Source organism: Dromaius novaehollandiae, chromosome 4 (genome assembly GCF_036370855.1).
Source record: "Dromaius novaehollandiae isolate bDroNov1 chromosome 4, bDroNov1.hap1, whole genome shotgun sequence".
Lineage (NCBI taxonomy): Eukaryota > Metazoa > Chordata > Aves > Casuariiformes > Dromaiidae > Dromaius > Dromaius novaehollandiae.
Genome location: NC_088101.1, coordinates 71793978 through 71813061, shown reverse-complemented (window position 1 = coordinate 71813061; position 19084 = coordinate 71793978). Strand labels below are relative to the sequence as shown.

At 42.9% G+C, this 19084-nt stretch overlaps 1 protein-coding gene across 2 annotated transcripts in view; it reads left to right on the top strand.

Annotated features, from left to right (window-relative positions):
- The first annotated feature begins 391 nt into the window (after positions 1-391).
- C1QTNF7 (C1q and TNF related 7) overlaps positions 392-19084 on the top strand; it is a 54886-nt gene continuing 36193 nt past the window's right edge. Inside the window, exon 1 of one of the 2 annotated variants that reach the window (XM_026121904.2) lies at positions 392-989. The gene's annotated coding sequence lies outside the window, so the exon portion shown is untranslated. Of the gene's footprint in view, positions 990-17413; positions 17761-19084 lie in introns of those variants that run through there. The other variant, XM_064511418.1, reaches the window with a different exon arrangement.

The window sequence follows — 19084 nt, the reverse complement described above, 5'->3', positions numbered from 1 at the left end:
CTTGTTTTTAGCTACTTTTTAGAAAGAACTCATATTTTTAAAAGGGGATCTTTTACTGTCAATTCATAAATGTACACCAGGTGTTTCAACCATAACTGCTTGAAACAAATTCCTTGTGATGGCAAGAAATTACTCTCCTTCCACACGAGCGCAGGCAACCCCTTCTGCAAGAACAAAATTTCACATGTGCCCCTATCTGCATTTGAGCAATGCAGCATACAGCCATCCCCACTAAGCAGACGCCTTTGAAAATCATGCTTCTGTTATCTGTACCTTGAGAGTATCTCAGACGATAAGATCACTCGCACAAGTTGCTTTTGAAACTCCCCAAAATCACATGAGGGAGAAGTTCAGAGTTGTGATCAGCCCTTTGGCTGATCTGAGGATGTGGCTCTTTTGGAGCGCTTAGTGCGCTCGAGGCTGTTCCCTCTTCCTTCACTTCGAGGCAGATCCTGCTCCTCCCAAGTCCCACGCTGAGGGGACTACATGCCAGAAAGAGCATGATTTTTTCCTCTTCTCTGTGTCTTCACACAGAAGGAGAACTTAGCCTATAATGCTTTCCAAACATGATATAATGTTGCCTTGGGGAGGCTATGCCCCGGGTCCTGTTAGGACTCCGTGTCATAGGGCTTCAGTCTGGAGCAAACACTTGCTCATTGCTCCGCACTATATGCTGTGCTCTTTCCAGCGGGAGTTTTACAGCAAGCTCACAGTTGCTTTAAATTAGTGAAGCTGGCAAGTGTCCGAGGAAAGGAGTGGGAGCTTATTTAGCTGAGACAGACAGTTACAAAACTTAATACAAGCGCATCAAGCTTCAAATAAGTTTTCATGAAGTACGTTATTTGTCATCATAGCATTTAAACTTGTTTCAAAGGATTTTGACTCACCAACAATTACCTGTTGGCTTGAATTTACAACACTTACGGGACGACTCAAAAGAATAGTATTGCTTTTCCTGAAAAAATTGGTGACATCTACTTGAATGTAAGGTAAGTTGCAACCGATTCTATTTTCCTGTTCTCACTTCTCTGAAATGTATTTAAAGAAGGGGAAAAAATAGAGACACCTTTCAGAAAAATGTTCATTTTTGCTGGGATACATATGATTCCATTAGAAATCTATGTAGTAGTGCTTCAGTGAAATCTGTATATATATATCCTGTCTTGTAAAAGAAGAGTAATAAACCTTGACATTTCTGCACATAACCTCTGTATCAGAAAGAGATATTTTAAAACCAGATACCAGAGAGATTTTTTAAAAAAATCAAGAACACAATTTTATGGTCAAAACTTATTTTTAAATGTCTTTTTGACAGGATTTATGATAATTTAATTGTTTAAAATCTTTTGAAATATTTCTCCATATTTAGCTTTCATCTTACATTCTGTCAATCCAAAATAGAGATTGTAAGTCTTTTTCCCTCATGAATGATTCCAACATCGTTCCAAATATTCACTTTAACCTTTGTTGCTGTGGTTTCATAGAAACTTGTTTTGCAAAAAAAATCTGTAAATTCCAAACAAATCATTTTGCTTCAGGGTTGTGCTCTTGCAAGGTTGAGCTCCTGAATTGAACTTATTAAACTCTCACAGAAATATCAGTTTGATATTTCATTGGGATGTTTCTTATGTTTTTTACCAAGGTGATTTAACTTTCTGTGCTTCCTTTGCTGCTAACAGTATGCTTTGTGTCTGTGTGCTGTACAAACTGGAGAGAGAATGTATGCTGTTAAATATAAATGAAGTGCTGAGTGTCAGTGATTAAGCACAACTGCAGTCTGGGTAGGTGAGAGTGTAAATGGATAAGCAATTCCTTGAGCCCTTTTTTTCCCCTGCGTCTCTGGTTACTATTATTCAGATGACTCTGAGGCAAGGCTTGCTTGCATGCCTGCTGCCCAAAGCGTGATACTCAGATGGTGGCTAGTTTCTGTAACCCACTCACTTTCAAGGAAATGCTGAAGCTTTTCAGGTTGAAGTTTTAGGATAATATGGGTGTGAGTGCAGCATTATCCACAGTCCTTGGAGCTGCACAAGCTATGGAAATTTGCCAAGAGTGGCTCTACAGATGGCTGGAGAAACAGCAACCTGCTTCAGAAACCACAAAGCCACCATGTCACATTGCACAGTGCATTAAAGAGGCGGAAACTCCCTTCTTCCTGCAGTGCCCTACTCCCAGTTTGCCTGACTTGGGACTATTTAATCTGGGCTACTGAGTGGATTTCCCTTTAAACCAGACCCTGCTGGGAGTGACCTTTCAGAGTAGGTGGAAAATTTGGGCTGCGCTGCTGCTGGTCCCCCTGAATTCATGCAGAGGCAGCCCCACCGCTGAGGCTGTCCCGCTCACGGACGTGCTCCACCTGAGAAATCCATCAGAGTGCAGAGAGGGAAACAGAGCGGGGAGGGAAGGGGCAGGGTGTGGAAAAGCAGACTTTTCTCCCCAGAGTGGACTGGGAGTAGATGAGTCTGTATGCCCGGCCCAGCCTACAGGAACGAGGGGAATCCGGAAAGCCTTGTTTCCTTTGAAGCTGCCTGTGTGTTAAGTTTTGTGCACATGGGGGACTCCCACCTTTACCATCCTCACTGAGCTCCCAAACGATAGGGCAAAAGGTATCTCAATCAAGTGTTACGTAGGCAAGGACTGCATGGCTTGGGGGTTGGGAGGTTTTTTCCACTTGCTTAGTTATTATTTATTCCTTGTCCTTATGCCACAATATCCCATGGGCTTGCTGAATACATGAGAGTGATGGTGATGAAAGCTGGTTCGTATCCATGTTGCTTAGTGACACAAGAGACAGGACAGTTTCTGAAACTGAGGATCTCCGCTGCCCACAAAGTTCACGGGAATCGCAGGGACTGTTTCTCATTTGGCAGCAATAATAGGAAATAATGCAAACAAAGAACACTGTTCATGTTATTTCATCTTATCTGTCATCTGCACACATCACTGTTCCATAGATCTGTGGTTCAGTCACAGCTGCAAGAAGAAAAGGTAGGTGGAAATCCGTATATGAGCAGTGTCCCGAGAACTGGATTTGTATCTGCAGGAAAGTATCTTCTACCGCATTCACTGTGATACAGCTGACTTACATCCTGCATTCTCTGTAACGTCTCCATTCATAAGTCTGTCCCCTGCACTGGGAAGCCTAGTTGCTGTTGTGCTTAAACAGATGTTACAGCAGCAGCAGCATTAGACATACTGGCACTGCATGATCAAATAACATCCACGTTCCTGAAGAGAGACATTGCAAATGATAAAATGCCAATTTAGGGAGGCCAGGAAAACTTAACCACGGGGCTGTGTGAAAATCCTAAAGTTATAATCCCTTGTACAATTAAGGGGCATTAAAAAAATTAGCTTTTCTGATTCCTAGAGGTTGTTTGTCATGGATGTAAGACAAGTCCAACTCCATTTTATCTGCCGATGTGGAATCTTTGCTGATCTAAATCTAAAGGACAACAAAGCAGTTGATGTGATTGCCTTGGCAGAAAACTTTAGAGGCTTTCAGTGTACAAGGAAAATAAAGGCTCCATATGAGATAATTACTGGCCGGATTTACATTTGAGTTACAGGCTGCAAATGTCAACAAACGGTGTTCACTTCTGCTCATACTTGTTCTAAATCAAGAGGTGCAGATATGTAGGGCAATTTCACTTTTGGGTTGAAGAGGAGACCGAGATTACTGCAATTTAGCTATGCTGAAGCTGTTTGGGTTCTCTGTAAATGAGGATTTAGTTTTCTTTTTGCATGAGCATTGTGAATCTGTTCCTGGATGTCTAGCGTCAAGGCTCACCTGATACTGAATGAAAATTGGAAAGCTCAAAGTACTGCAGGCAGAACTGCAGAGGAGCCGAATCGAGTCTTCAGTGGTATTTTACTGGTGCAGGAGGTACTATGAAATGATCAAACAGTGCACACATTTCTGGGAGGTGTAAGTGTGGGGAAGGGCAGCACTGTTTAGAATAAAGCCAATCCTTATCACAGAGAGTAATGGGGAACATTTTTAAAAGGAAAAAATAGGATGTACATAATGAGAAAAGGATCCTGGCAGTGAGAGGTATGTGGTTATAAAACAGTCTCCTGAGGGAGAGAGGGAAGAGGGGAAAACGCTTACTGACTGGGATGTTTCACTTAGTCGGGGCAAATCTAGAAGAGATCTTTGGGGAACAATCTTTCCTAAGCTGAGAGATGTGAGAATCCATATGTTGTGCTGGCTTAAATGTATTGGCTTGTCTTCAGTCTATCTACTGGATTTGTCTTCCTCATGTGTAAGTATCTCAGACCTGCAAGTGGTGCAGCCTGCAGAAATGATTCCAAATCTCTAACAAGATTTAATCAAGATACTTGACTGTGTTTGGATTCAGTCAGGCCACTGATTCTATTTTTAGCTTACGCTCTCCCCTCCGCCTTTGGAAAGACCCCAAACTCAAAATCAGATACCCTTCTCTAAACAGGAACATCTGGTACAGTCTGAAGTTACAGCTTGGGGAGGAAGGGAACTATTCCATAATGGGATGCCTTTTAGGATGTATTGTAATTCATGTGTTCTGTTCTGTTTCTCTTATATTTTGCTACATTCTTTCAATAAAGATATTCTCTTTCAAGAAGAAAAGAGTGGAATGGGTATTGATATGAAGAGAGGACCTGAAGGGTAGTTTAAAAAATATGCAAAAAGAGGGAGTGACAGTGCTGTAAAAATAAGAAGGGCTCAAAGGGCAGAGCTAAAGAGCCATGTTTCAGACCTGCTCACCCCACCTCTTTGCTTTGCGTGCACCATCCGTTCTGCCTGATGGGCCTCACAGTGGGCTCCAGGCCAGCGTGGGAGTTCACCATCATAACTGTCTGGGGGGACCTGATCTATAAGCTGCTGAGGGAGAGACGTTATGTTCTGCTACCCTTTGGGGGAAAAAAAGTCTGAGCTTTTTCTGGATTTGTCCAAGAAAACTCTCCATTTTCTTGGAGGGAGAAATTCCTTCCTGCTAAAAGAAGTCTTCTCGCTAGCAATTAGGCATAAGGACCAAAAGTATTTTCCCTTTTCAACAAGCTATAAAAACTTGATGTTATGCCAGTCTTGGTAGCATTGCACTGATGTTCTTGCACAGCTCTAGTCTGTTGTGCTTTAATCCACCAAGGGATTGATCCCACCCCCCTGAACACATCCCAGACAGTTGTTTCAAGTCCTTTTCACTCTCAATAAACAGTGGAAGTGTCTCTTTTGGGACTTGACAGAGAAGCACCTAGGTTACTTGCTGCATCCATTGCTTACTCCAGACATCATGCCAGAATTTTGTTACAGAGCGGTTGGCTCATTTGGGACTTTATCAGGTCCAGCTCTGCACAGATATGCTCTGAAGGCTATCTTCCAGAGCCTGTGCTTCTGTGGCCTGAAGCCATGCGAACAGTCTTTGATCACAGCCCTGCTTCAGAAACCCTCCCCGTTCCACATATCCTGACTTATCTCTAAATCCTCCTCAGTTCCTTTATGCTTTCCCTCCTGTAAGTTACCAGCTCGCTATTCTTCCCCTTTCCAAAATCCCTCCATCTTCCTGGCCTTGCTATCCAGAGGCTCCCCTTTCACCACCTCCTTGAGGGGGCTTTCTGAGGGGGCCCTGCCTGGCAGCCGCTCCTCCACGAAGTGATGGCAGCCGATGGGCCGGTCTGTAACCTCTGCCCAAACAGCTTGGGAAGGCAGCAGTGCTCTCATGCTACATGAGGGCTGATTTCCTGGGGGCTGGGGGGAAGGCTGAGGCTGCTTTGGCCTCTGTAAATTACTGTCTCTGTTACTGAGTGCAGAGGTTCCTGCTAGAAAGCGGAGATACACATCTACAGGCTGCCTCTGAATAGCAGCTCTCTGGGCTCTGCTTTGAGGTGGGGCAGGGAGAAATCATTCCAGAGAGAAGCAGTGATTTATGGGGGTGTCAACAGGACAGTCTCCACTCCAGCAAAGCAGTTACCATACAGGCTGGTCGTAGCTCCCACTTTTCTCCTGAAGGAAGGAAATTTTCACTTCTCTCCACAGCTTCAGTTAAAAAAAAAAACTTTCCTTTCCTGTTTCAACTTCATTTCAACTATTGTCTGTATCTCTCTGAATGCCCCACGTGGGAATTCAAAGACCAAGTTCTCCCTAGGGTACTACTGCATTTAAATGTATAACATGAGCAGTCAGACAGAGGAAAACAACTTGGGCAGGACAACAAGGGTTAGTGATTTTGGCTAGCTATGAAACAGTTTTTCATACCTACTTCTACACTCCCCTCTCTACTCCACCCACATACAGAGCAGATTATTTCTAACTGGGAATGGCCCAGGGGTTCAGGAGGGGCTGGTTCTCTGCTGTGCTCACCGGTGTGTGAATGACATCTTCAGGGTTGTGAGAGGGCACTGCACAAAGTGGCTATTTTTCAGTTTCTCTAGAGAAAGAGAGACCAGCTGCATTTCACTGCATTTTAACCTTTATGGTTGGGTTACACTGGCTTACATCAGAGTGTGCTTTTCAAGGCTGCATTTTTGAGAAAAAGGACTAGAGGTTTTTAAAGGAAAATTGAAAGTTGAGTTTTCCTTTTTTAAAGGAAAATTGAGTTTCCTCTGCAAGACCCCCTAGGACTGCTCACTGTTAACAACAGGCGTGCTGCAAGCCCACACTGCTCACTAGTGATTTCATAGCCTCCTTTAGGTTGAACTGTGATTCTAGATTTCTGTGCCTGGAATTTCTCAGGTAGAAATATATCTGCATTGTGCTGTGACACAACTGGGCAATTTCTCCTGTGTTTCCAGGAGGTGTCCAACTCATGTACACAGCATGTACTGTATTGCTGATCTGAGAGTGTGCAGTGAATGTGCCTAGGATTTCTTGCTCTGACAGAGCTGCTGATCATCTGAAGATCATTGCTAAATGCACATAATCCTCAAGCCTATTTGGAGAAAATATCAAGGTAGAAAAAGAGAGCATCTTGGAAACAGGAGATGTTTGTTAGAAACTGCCCAGCATCTCAGTTGTTCCCTTTTTCTAAGCATGCTCTGTCATCGTGGCACAGGGCTGCAGCTGAGAGTTTTGATTGTCGAAGACTGAAAAAATCTGGCCCGTGTGTGTGAAATGTCTGTTGCTGTAGCCTGCTACGGCACACATTAAAACTCTGCAATGAAATCCAGGCCACACTGAAGTCAAAACAAGTCTTGCACTTCAGCAAGGGTTACGTAAGGTGATGTCAGTACAGGGTTCATCGTGGGTGCAGCTCCACGGACGCCCAGGTTATATTTGGATTGCTGCATCTGGCAGGGTTTAGTCCGAGCTTTCCACTTCTACAAATAATGGCTTGTAAAAAGGCGGGTTGTTTTCATATCTTCTGCATGAGGTGAAGGCACGTGTGAAGTGAGTTTGACATGGTGTATCTCTTGGCCATTTTCAGTCTAACTCAACAACCAGGAAGTTGTGTCACCTCTCCAGAGACATGCCAGGGTTGTAAAATATGTTAGTTCCCTAAATTAGCACCATTTTCTTCATTAGAAGAAATAGCTGGACTGTTCTTTCTGCGTACACTTACTGCCATTGTTTCTCATGTTTAAATGACCTCTGCGGTTATTCTGGAACAAGGTTTGGATTCTTTGAAATTAAGACTAGATGATCCCATAACAGAAACAGTTTTGCTTGCACGGAAGAACTGCCAAGATACCCTTAAAAGGAAGGATCTGCCTAACGCATGCTGTTCAAAATGTTCACTGCTGTTCTGACCTTCTTCAAAAATCAGTCTAAGCAGAGCTTGAGAGAAGCCATGTGGTTCCTCTGCTGAGCCCTAACACCGAGATGGCCTAATCCTGCCCAACACCATGCTCAGAAATCAGCAGGACTCTGCGCCAGCCTGCTGGTACCAAAACTTGTGCAAGTGTTTGAGCAGCTTACCCAGTTAGCTTGCTGTACGTGCCTTCTTTCCACTAAGTCAGCGGAAACAGATGTTTCTAATTTATTACTAAAAACAAACAACTTAATCCCCCAGATATGCAGCAGTGGGGGGTGAGAGGGGGCCCTTCCACTTAAAACTGTTCCATAAATTGGATAATTAATGTTAATTTATCCATGAATGAAGCAAATGTGTGTCAGATACTGTTACCAGCTCTTCCTCCCTACAATTTTTGTAAGCCCGTGGAATCACTAAACAATGTCTAACGTCTTTTAAACCTGAGGTAATGACACGTTTTCCTGTTACGCTGGCCAAAAGTGGCCGGCAGTGCTTCCTTTAATCAACGACTATAATATTTATCTATTTAGGCCTTCAGAACATTATTTATGTATAACAGACATTGCAACCCTCTGTCACACAAGTGCCAAAGACAGGCCTTGGTTGTAGCTCCAAAGGACAACCCGTCTCACCTTTGAAAACATGATTTCATCATTGGCTGTTTGAAAGCAAACAGCTGAAGCAGAGTCCTGTGCCCGGATGAGGCCAAAGAAGAGCAACTGCTCCTGCCAGCTGGAGCCCTGCTGCTCAGCCAAAATCTCTAGCAGAGTTGGTCTGACAAGTTTAATAGAAACAGGATTTGCTTCACGTGGTGAAATGATTGAAGGAATTAAACAAGAAGGAGCCTAATTCCAAAACAATTTTAAATGAGGCTGATGGGGACTCTGAAATTATTGGTATTATCTATTTTGCATCAGTGTTGGAGGCCACAGCTAACATTAGAGCACCAGTATTTCAGTGTGGTCACATATTCAGAGAGGTCCAGCTGCCTGTGAACGATCTACATACCCTGCTTCAGCTGACACCTCTTTCAGACCATCGGTTCCTGCTGCTTAAAGCTTATGTTGTTACTTATTAAAAGAGGCTCTTGCCCAAGCAGCTTGGCACCTACCCACAGCATGTCCATCATGTACAGGCAGCACTGAAATAAGAATAATGCAAGTAGCTTTAAAAAGATTTTCTTCAAAGTTCCTGGAGCCACAACAGTAAAGTCAGCCCATTTTTGCAGGATGGCAGAATACAGGGGCTGCTGGCCTGAGGGCTCTGCAGCCTTGGGTGTCTGTGAAAAGTGACAAACAAACGCAAGTGTTATATGCAGCCCAATGGTCTAAATTTCAAGAGGTGTCTATGCTTCTGCTGAGAAGTTGTGGGGACCTCCAGAGCAGAGAGGCTGAAAGTGCCTGGTGGGTGGCCAGAGCCAGCCGATGCGTCGGACTCACCAGGGTCGTCCCCGCGAGGGCAGCAGACCCTGGAGTGCGGGTCACTGTGCAACCAGAAAAACTATACCCCGGGGGGCAGAGAGAGGTAAGCAGGTTGATTAGCATGCTGTTTCATGAACTCTGGGTTTCCATGTTTATGATGTAGAAGATAAAACAGGGAAAGTACTGAGGCAGATCCTAAACTTGCGGTGCTAAACCTAGTCCTGCTATGTAAAAAAAATGGATGGTTATACCTATTTCTTCAACTTTAAAAATAGAGGAATGATGTTCAGTTAGGTGTCTTCTCCCAGAAGAGGCTGCAGTGCTCCTTCGTGGTGGCTGGAGCCTGCTATGGAGCTGCCTCTGGTGCAGAAAGGGATGGGTGGTCATGGGCTATCCTTCACGTGGCTCTTGCACACAAGAATAAGCCCTGCCAACCACATGCTGCATGCACAGACAGTGTGGGTGCACATACTGCAGCCATGGCATTGCACAGTACTTTTGGAAAATTCTTTTTTCAGGTTTAACTACCAGAGTTGAACCCGTTGGAAGAAAATGCAAAATACCTCCTATTCAGTTTTTTGTTGGGGGCATGGAAAATCAAACTTTATGCTGTAGTAATGCTGTGGGACACTGTTCTGATGACCAGTGTGTCTCTCCTCAGCAACCTCTTCTGAAGAGCAGCAGCTGCTGTGAGCAGCATCTCCAGGGGTCTGGAGCAGTTGGGAAACCTTTCTCCCTGATTAATTCTATTAAATGGTAGGATTAGACAATGTCAGAAATGTACAGAACTTCACATCAAGCCAGAATGTGACATAGGCTAAAGGAAAGAGCGAGATGGAAGAGAAGAAGCAAAACAGGAGCAAAAAGGGATCAGGGTCAACTGCAGAGCTAAGAGTAGGAATAAGAGCTCTCAGCACTCTGCTCCAGTGACCACACTCCCTTCCCTCCCATAGACAATATCCATAAAGAGATCTGGGAAAATAGTTGGTATGAGAAGAAAACTGAAGACAATTAGAATAATCTTGCACTTGAGATGGGCTGAAACAATTCTTTTTTTTGGACTAAACCAAAAATATAATTTTTAAAATCAATCCAGACAAGCCTTTTTCACTCAAGCAGTTTTAGGTAACATGTAATGACTGCACCAGCACCAGGATATTCTGCAAAGCTGCAGGCTGCTTTTCAGTTTTGAAGCTTTTTCCTGCCTGAAGATAGATGCATGCCATTACATTTTTTTGTAGAACTTTACCTGCTGCAAACCAAGCCAAGCTTCAGATGTTGATATATACATTAAGTGATTTCCGGTCTGCCTATTTTATTATTTATTATTATTAATGTTATTACTATTATAGGAAGGAGACTGGTTGCAGGTCATTGCAATAAGGGAACATTTGTCTTTGACAAATTGCTTGGTCTGAAATAGCCTGAACCTTCCTGTGGACCTGATGATAAGACTGAATTTGAAGGAGAAAAGCTGTTTCAAATTTCCAGATACAGTCTTGAACACCATATTTTGGGGAACTGTTTTTTGCTTCTGACTGGTCATTTCCAAGGTTGTGGAGAAGAAAGGGCTACAGATTTAACTTGTGTGGGATTTAATCTGATGCAAACAGGACCATTTTCTTAAACTATCAAAAAAAAAAATTGACATAATAAAATGTTTTACCATCATGAGGAAAGTAGGCTGTTCATGACCGCAAGATTTTCAGTGGGAAAGTGACAGAAACTACTGGCATAAAATGTGTTTTCTAATTCCCAGGGCATCTATTTTGCATTCCTACCTCTGACGAAGTAGCAGTGGCTGAAACGAGATTCGCTTTTGAGTGAAGATACACCCCACAATGGAAGAGTGAGAATGTGCTTGCCTGCAAGCATTTACAGACTTATCCATGTTTTCTGACCTCTAAGAGGCAAAGCAGTTTATTAAAGAGTCCTTTCTGACCCTTGAATGGAAAAATCACACAGCCCCTTAAGTATAGGTTCAGGACATTTGTATCTGTAGTTGAGATCTGCTTCTAATGGCATGTGCTGTTGATGTTCGTAAATTATACAGCTCAGTAAAGCATTCAAAAACAAATGTTCAGTCCCCATGGGGTCTGGTGAAAACCGTAAGTGTGGGCTTTGATGTGAGACTAGAGCCGTGGTAGCTGTCAGGTTCGGAGTCATCTCATGGCACCCACATGACCAGAAAGGGAATAGATATGCTTCTGCGCATTTCTGAGCCAGAAATTCAGCTGGTGTAAATTAATTATGCCTCCTTTGCAGTCAATGCAGCTGTACCAATTTATATCAACTGAGGATGTGGTCAGTCAGTTTTCAAGACTTATAATTTATATAGACAGATATTATGCACTACGGGTTTAAAAGGGGATGTCAGAATTCTTCCTAATGTGTTTAAATTTAAAGCCTCACTGGGAATTTGCAGCTCCAGAGTTCTTGCCCATTATTCGTTAGTTCATATATTAGCTGTGATCATGTGAACAAGCACCATTAGTACCTCACTTTAAGTGAGATATAGCTGTGGTCCTGAGTTTGCTGGCCTGGCAAGTTTGGGCAGGTACGCAGCACACAAGATTGTGGGTTGTAGTGTGGGACATCCACATATGGGATGTGAAAAAAACTAACTGGAAGCAAAACACGTCTAACAGATCTGTGACCCATGCTATATTCTTGGGGGGGGGGGGGTGTCAGAAATAATATATTGTTGCCTAGCTACGTGTTATTTATATACATGTTATTGGGATCCTACATAAAACAGTGTTACTTGCTGCAAGCTAAATGAGGCGATTGAAGTACGACAGTCATGCATATGGGGCACTTCCATATTTCAAGGTTTTCATTTTTGTTTTTGTCTTTCAAGACAAAACTATCTTGTCTTTCAATTCTCCAAAAGCTCTCTATACGTATGAATTGAATTTCAAAACAAAAATAGATTCCAGGTGTCTTAAGTATATTTTTCCAGGCCTGCAATTTAAACAAGTTACAGCAATACTCACCTTCACATCGTTTTTGATCATTATAATACGAATTCGCACTGACACCAAGGGGTGATCACAGGGACCTTTCCTGGTTTTCAAAACCAGCTTGTACTAATTTGGATTCCATTGCAGTTTGTCAGAAAGGCTGTGTTTTAAGGAGAACAATTCATCTGATGATCTGTAGTACAGCTGCCCACCACATGTACAGCAGCAGCAGCATTACCACTTCATAATTTTCCCCCAGCTTCAGCACTGGAACTCATTACATAGTTAGCATCTTAAGAGTGTTGTGTTATTTTGCCCCTTTCCTCAGAAAATGATTCATAATAGTAGGGTGGCTTTCAGCCCTCTAAATCTATGGAATGCACATGGAGGGGTCAGGAGGGCCCAGCAGTTAGGATGCTAGCCTTGAGAGATGTATCCTCAGTTTCTTACTCTGCACAGACTATGTGATTGCTGGCAAATAATGTCATACCTGTGCCCTAGATCTTCACCTGTAAAATAGGATATTATCTTTTGGATTCCAGGACATATAAGTATATTCAAATGGTTGGATGATCAGATACTGCAATAACCAACACCTTGTAATTATCTAGGGTAAGGTGTGCAAACCTGCCTCTGGATCATAATCATATATATAGTCAGCTCCTTGCTCTCTGAGGTAATGGAGGTCAGGTATGCCTCATGCAATTGAAAACCTCGGTCCTGTGCTCCCCAGTACCTTGGGAGGGACTGAATTGCTTGGACGCGGTTCTGGACGTAAGCTGTTCCAGCTGTGTGTGTTGTAGCATGTGGGCACAGACTGGAACCTGGGAAATTCTGATTAGATACAAGGACTTTTTTTTTTTTTTACCTTGAGGGTGGCCAAATACTCGTGCAGATTGCCCTGAGAGATTCTGGAATCTCCATCCTTGGAGGTGTTCAAACTCGACTGGACATGGGTCTGAGAAATCTGATCTAATTAGACTCACTTTGGGCAGGGGGTTAAACTAGATGAACTCCAGAGGTCCCTTCCAACCCAAATTACTCCTGTGGTTCTGTGATTTGATGCTGACACTGCATCTTAGCAAATACATCCTCTTGGAGCACTGGAGAACATGGGCTCCAACCCCTGAGTTGGTTTGTCAGGAGGCAGCCTGCTTCAACGGTGACAGAGCAACTAAGTCATGATGCACTGAACTGATTCAGTGCAGCTCAGTGGCTACACTAAAGGCAATTTGGGCCCCAGGCTGAGCCTAGAAACAGTGTAAATGCATTTAGATAGCACTCTACCTCCATGGAGTCAATGTGACTCTCTGAATCAATGGCATATTTTATCTCCAGATGGTCCATCTAAAGGTAATGAAGAGTTACTATATTGGGAAATGTGCTCCCTAGTTCACATTTACTTGCCGTGTAGTTGTACACTGCCATGGAACCAGTGTTTTAGTCCTTCTGGCCCTTATGTACAATAGTGAAACTGGACTTTGTGGTTCCTGTTGATTGTGTGCATGTTGCATCACCTCATCTGATCTGAGCAGTCAAATGTGGACTTTGCGAAAGTCTAGTGAACTGGCACTGGAAATAACAGCTACTGGTAGGTATATCCTCGAGATGCCCAAATCTTTTAAAGGCATGCATCAAATCAGACAATTTCAAAGCAAAGTCTGCTCAAAGTAACTTAATGTACTGTATCATATCAGATATTGTGACATTATGTTTCAGGCTAATATTTTTCAGGGTCTCAGAGGAAACCATACAATGTATATGATCAGTGTATGTTATACACTGATATATGCTCTGTGTGTGTGTGTGTATACATATAAAGACATAATACAGTATATAGATACAGATCTGTATAAAATAGCCTCAGAAGAGGAGCTGGCCAGAAAATGGAGTTTCCTTACTTTAAAAAAAATAGAATCTGGAGGACATTGATTATCTTCAGTCTTAAGAAAAACTGCAGTATTTGGAAGTTTTTGCTGGAAGAAAATTTTTGAATATTTTAATTTTGGAAGAACAAAATAGAACTCTGTCGTTCATTCTCTCCTGCTAGTACTGGCAGTACCTTTTCAGACGCCAGCAAAGCAGTACTCCCCAGCCTACTGAAGCAGAGCCCTCCTAATCTTTTGGAGGGTATTTGAAAGATAAATAAGAAAAAAAGACTTTATTTGGTATATAAGGGTCTGCATTTCTAAGAGGAAAAAAAAGTTTTAAACTGCTTGATATGGTACATCATGACATAGGCTTCACCCGACAAGTCTCACTCGTTTCTGTATACATTACAGCTTCTGGGGTCCTGGCCCAGCTTCCATTGCCACATTCACAACTGCAATTATAACCGTGACCCCTAGTTTGTGAACTGTTTTCTGAACTCCTGCATAAATCCTGACATGCCTGTGAATGCATATACAATCCTCCGCGAAACAGATGACATTTTCGGTGAAGGAACAGCATGCAGAGACCGCTGCTGTCTTCAGCGGTGGGGCACCACTGTGTGTCACCACAGTAAAACGCGACGCTCTGAGGCTTCTGGCTTACACAGCTGTGTGACGGCTGCGGTGGGCTCGGGGCCTGGGAACGCACAGCAGCCCGCGCGCGCGAGGCTCTCCGTGCGCTCCTCGCTGACTTGTTACTTCCTCCGGTGCGAGCCAGATCCCTGGGTAGAAACCGAATCGTGCTTGGGATGATTAGGTGATGCGCAGATTAGTGGTGTGTTTTGGATGTGCGCCCTGAGAATATCATTATGGAAACAAGACTTGGGCCTCAAAAGTTAGGTATATATTTTGCTTGTCTCGAAACCAAAGAAGGAGGTCAGTGCTAGCCCAGGGACTGACTCTTGGTAATAGCTCCTGAGCAGTTTTTGAAGTTCAGCCTCTTAAAATTATGGGCAGAAAGCTGGACGGGCTCCCAGCACAGTTCCTTCACGGGGCTGCCTCTGAAACCTGCGTGTATGTGAGCAGTCCTGTGTGTCAAGCATTGCTCACATAAACCGTGTCACAAGACCTCTATATCATAAAATGAAATTAAAAGAAAAAATCCCAGCTGTTTTCTAAAAACAGAAGAGGTATATTTGCTGGTGGCTTAGCAAAGAGGGCTGAGTCTGTCACGATAGTCGATGCCAGCTATTATAGGTATCAGGAGCTGCAGCAAAAAAGAGCTTGCTCTTTGCCAGTGGGAAGGTTGGGTGTTGGAGACAGAGTGGTATGAGATGAGGATGGCATTTTAAACAAGGCTGTGCAAGCCCACAGAAAGCCTGGAAGCATTGAACTTGTTCCTGAAAAAAAAAAATAGAAATCAGCAGAGTTTGTGAGAGTGTAGGCGACGCTGATGATGGAGATCTGTGATTTTTCCGAGCAGAGCAGCGAAGGCAGCGCACAGAGCTCAGTGAGGGAGCCGGCGGAGTGAGAGCCTGCAGAAAAGGCAGCTAACGCTCCCGCGATGAATATCAACGTGAGCGAAGGCTGTCGGGGGTTTTGCTGGTTGAAGCGTAGCTGTCGTGCTGCCGATGGGGCCGACGGTGCTTCCCGGCAGGGAGCACCCGGTGCAGAGCCTCTGGGCTGGGCTCGGGGCGCGTGGCCCGGCCTGGCACCGCGTGCGTCCCGCGCGCCTGCGCGGCGGCCCCGGCGGGGGACACCACGCTGCCCGCCCCGGCGCTGCGCAGCACCGCTCGCGCGGGCTGGGCGCTCCCGCCCTAACGCTGGCCTGCAAAGGCCGACGTGGACCAAGCTGGGGGCTCCTGCCTGCATTTCGATGGCTCGATACGAGCTCGCTGCAGCATATATAGCATCACCTGGGTTGCAGGCACTGTGCCCAGACCGCTAAACTTTCAAACATGACTTTTAATTAGAATAAAAAATCAATAACTTAACATTTTGAAATTCATCATATACATATCAGTTGATAGTACCTCATATTTTGAAAAAGGGAGGGGAGGGGAAAGCAGCAGGAAGAGTTGAAAAGAGTTGAAATGAGTTTACTGTAGACTTAAGAGTTTCGGTATTTGACAAAGGACATGGATATAAATGGAAACTAAATTGAAATTGAGACTTCTCTCATTCAATACAATAGATCGTTGCTACTCGTCAGCTACAACTGGTAAAAGCAATTTAATTACCAATAAACAACTCTGAAGTTGTACATGTGTTTTAGTGTCTTCAATAAAGTTTGCAAAAAAAGAAACAAGAAAAAAAGCCCAAACCATCTGACACCAGAAATTTAACATGTGTATGGGACTGTTGAAGTCCATTGCCACACAAAGAGAACACTTTATTTACTAGACAAAAGACATCATTAGATCGTTTTTCATTAAAAACTACCTTTTTCTTAAACTAGAAATGCTTATTAAAAGTTTTGAGGAGTTTTTTATCTTTTTATATATATATCTTTTATAAATGCAGGAATTTTGCATTTACAGTATTTTAAAGCTTGATTTTAGACTCTAAGTTCATTTCCCTTTTTCCCTCTCTTGCAGCTGAATACAATAGAATGAATGAGGACTTAGACTTTCTTTCTTTTTATCTTTTTGCTACTTCTTTTATTATCATTAGAATACTGAATTTTTTATGCTCCTCATAGAATCCTCTGTCCTCACTGTCTGGGTATTGAATGAGTAATGTTTAAAATGATGTCTTTTTTTTTTTTTTTTTTTTGTAAATTTTGAATTTTACAATGGAGCAGGGAGCTTCTTTTTTGCTGAAACCTTATATTTACCTATTTTAATCTACATCATTATCTTGCTTTTCAAATATATATAGTTTCCCTACTTTTTCTACTGATGGAGCACTTGTTCAAACAGCTATGCTTCAAAGGCTTGTTGTTTTATGAGGGTTTTAACAAGTTTAAGTAAACCACAGGAGAGAGAGAAAGAGAATGAAGTAAACAGTTTTTTTGAAGGAGAAAAAAAAATCTGAAAAAAAAATTTGCTTGCAGGCAATTCATTGCATTTATGATGTCATAAATGCTAAACATCATTCTGGGTTACATTTCCTGGCTGAAATACAGAGATTCTCAGAAAATCGAGGGTTGAAATAGAAAGTCAACAGTGACCTAATTTGGAATATAGTGAAACTAAGTGGAGGGGACAGAACAGAAAATGCTGCCACTTGGGAATTGTGAAATGGCATAGAGAAGCCTGTCATCTTTGTTTTATTTTTAAATATATGAAACAAATAAAAGCTGAAAATGAAAACATGCATTGTGGGTTTATTTTATTGTGTCTCTGTTAGAAGCGCTGTTTCTATACCCTACCCATATATAACATGACATGTCACAGTTCCTGCGCTCAGATTGCTCACTCTTATGTTATTGCTCAAGTATGCATTCAAAAAGGAGCCAACAGATACAGTAGATTTATTCTAGTCGTCGAGGTCAAGGACTCCTCTTTTTTTTCGGATTCATCTCAGAGGGAACTCTCGCCTCGGTTCCGACTGCTGTGCTTTCTGCTTTGCTTTCTGCTGTCAGTGTGCACCACTGATAACGAAGTATCTGAGAATACTCTGAAAGGGAAATCAGGAGATTACTTATCAATGTGAAGCACCAGAGAGTTGTGTGTCATCGTCAGTGCCAAAGTTAGGGGGCTTTCAGCAAAGCACAGTATCTTCATGCACTATAATTCAGAGACTCCAGCTGCTGGAAGCTCTTGCAAACCATGTAAGTAAAGGGCTTCATTTTGCTGAAGCAAACTTTGTATATTCTCTTGCCTCGTAAAGACACTCAGATAATCTAAATTTCAGATGGGTTGCCTAATACTAGTAATGCTGGTTTTATTTCGCTGTGTTGTTTTGAATAATGCATGTATGCAAGCACAATAAATAAAGAACTTAGGTTTCTCAAAATGTTTTGCTTGTGAGTAGTGTGAGGAGCAGAATCTGTGTGCAAGTCAGTCGGGATCTCCTTGCTTTTACGATCACTGACATTTTCTGTTCTCTGTTTGTGATCTGTGGCACGGAGAACTGTCTGATTTCTTAAGTTTCTTGTTATTGCTATTTCAAGGATAATATAAAGCTGGCAGCAAAATGCAAAACCTGTGCAAAGTAAAACAGTGAGAAGAAAGCACATTTATAAAGCAGTATTAGTTAAGACCAAAAGTGGTATGTGAACCATGCTGAACTTGTGGTCTTGTGGGATTTTATATGCTTTATAATGAGGTTTAAGAGGTCACAGATTATGCAGCGAGCAGGAACGTTAAACGACACAAGAAACTTTTTGACTGCTTCATAAAAAATAATCTCACTGATGATGCTCATATTTGTATTAATCACTTTTTGTATGGTTATTTGGGGTTTAATACAGGGGACGGGTTCAACTTTCTCTGATCTTCACAATGTAACTTACAATCATGAAATAAGTTATGAAATCCAAGGCAAATTCCACTGTCCCTCCTTGTTCTTTATTCAGTTTACATATCTACTGATATCTATACAGAGAGGCATTGATGTCCCAAATTTCTCTTGTTGTCTCTGGGGTCTTCCCTGTCCTTTTGATGACTGCCCAAATACGGATAGTGTGATGAGTGAATGAAAACTGGCTACTGTGCTTCTGTGCCGGAAAGCTCAAGTATCTCCACTGACCAGGATAGAGGTGATAGTGTCCTGAGACAGAAATGTAATGGGTTCATCTGAATGTCCTCAGAGTTCCTAGTATCTTCCCGTTCAAAGAGATACTGGCCCATTCTCATTCCTTGCAGTCTTCCCAAAAGTACCTAATCCCTCTGAGTTTGGACCAGGCACAAACCCACAGAGTGACATCAGCTTTATTTGTTGCCAGTGTGTCACCACAATGACCTGTTGTTTCAGGTGCTCTGAGGAACGCAGTCACTGCGCTGAAGAGCTTGCTACCACTCACATCCCTCCCATTGACCTTAATTTCCTCCCTGTCCCCGGAGCGTTTCTGGGCTGATAGAAACACTAGCATCATAAGGGGAAAGGGGCACTGTCCACTAAGGGAGACAACCCTAGTTCATTGGAGTCAATGG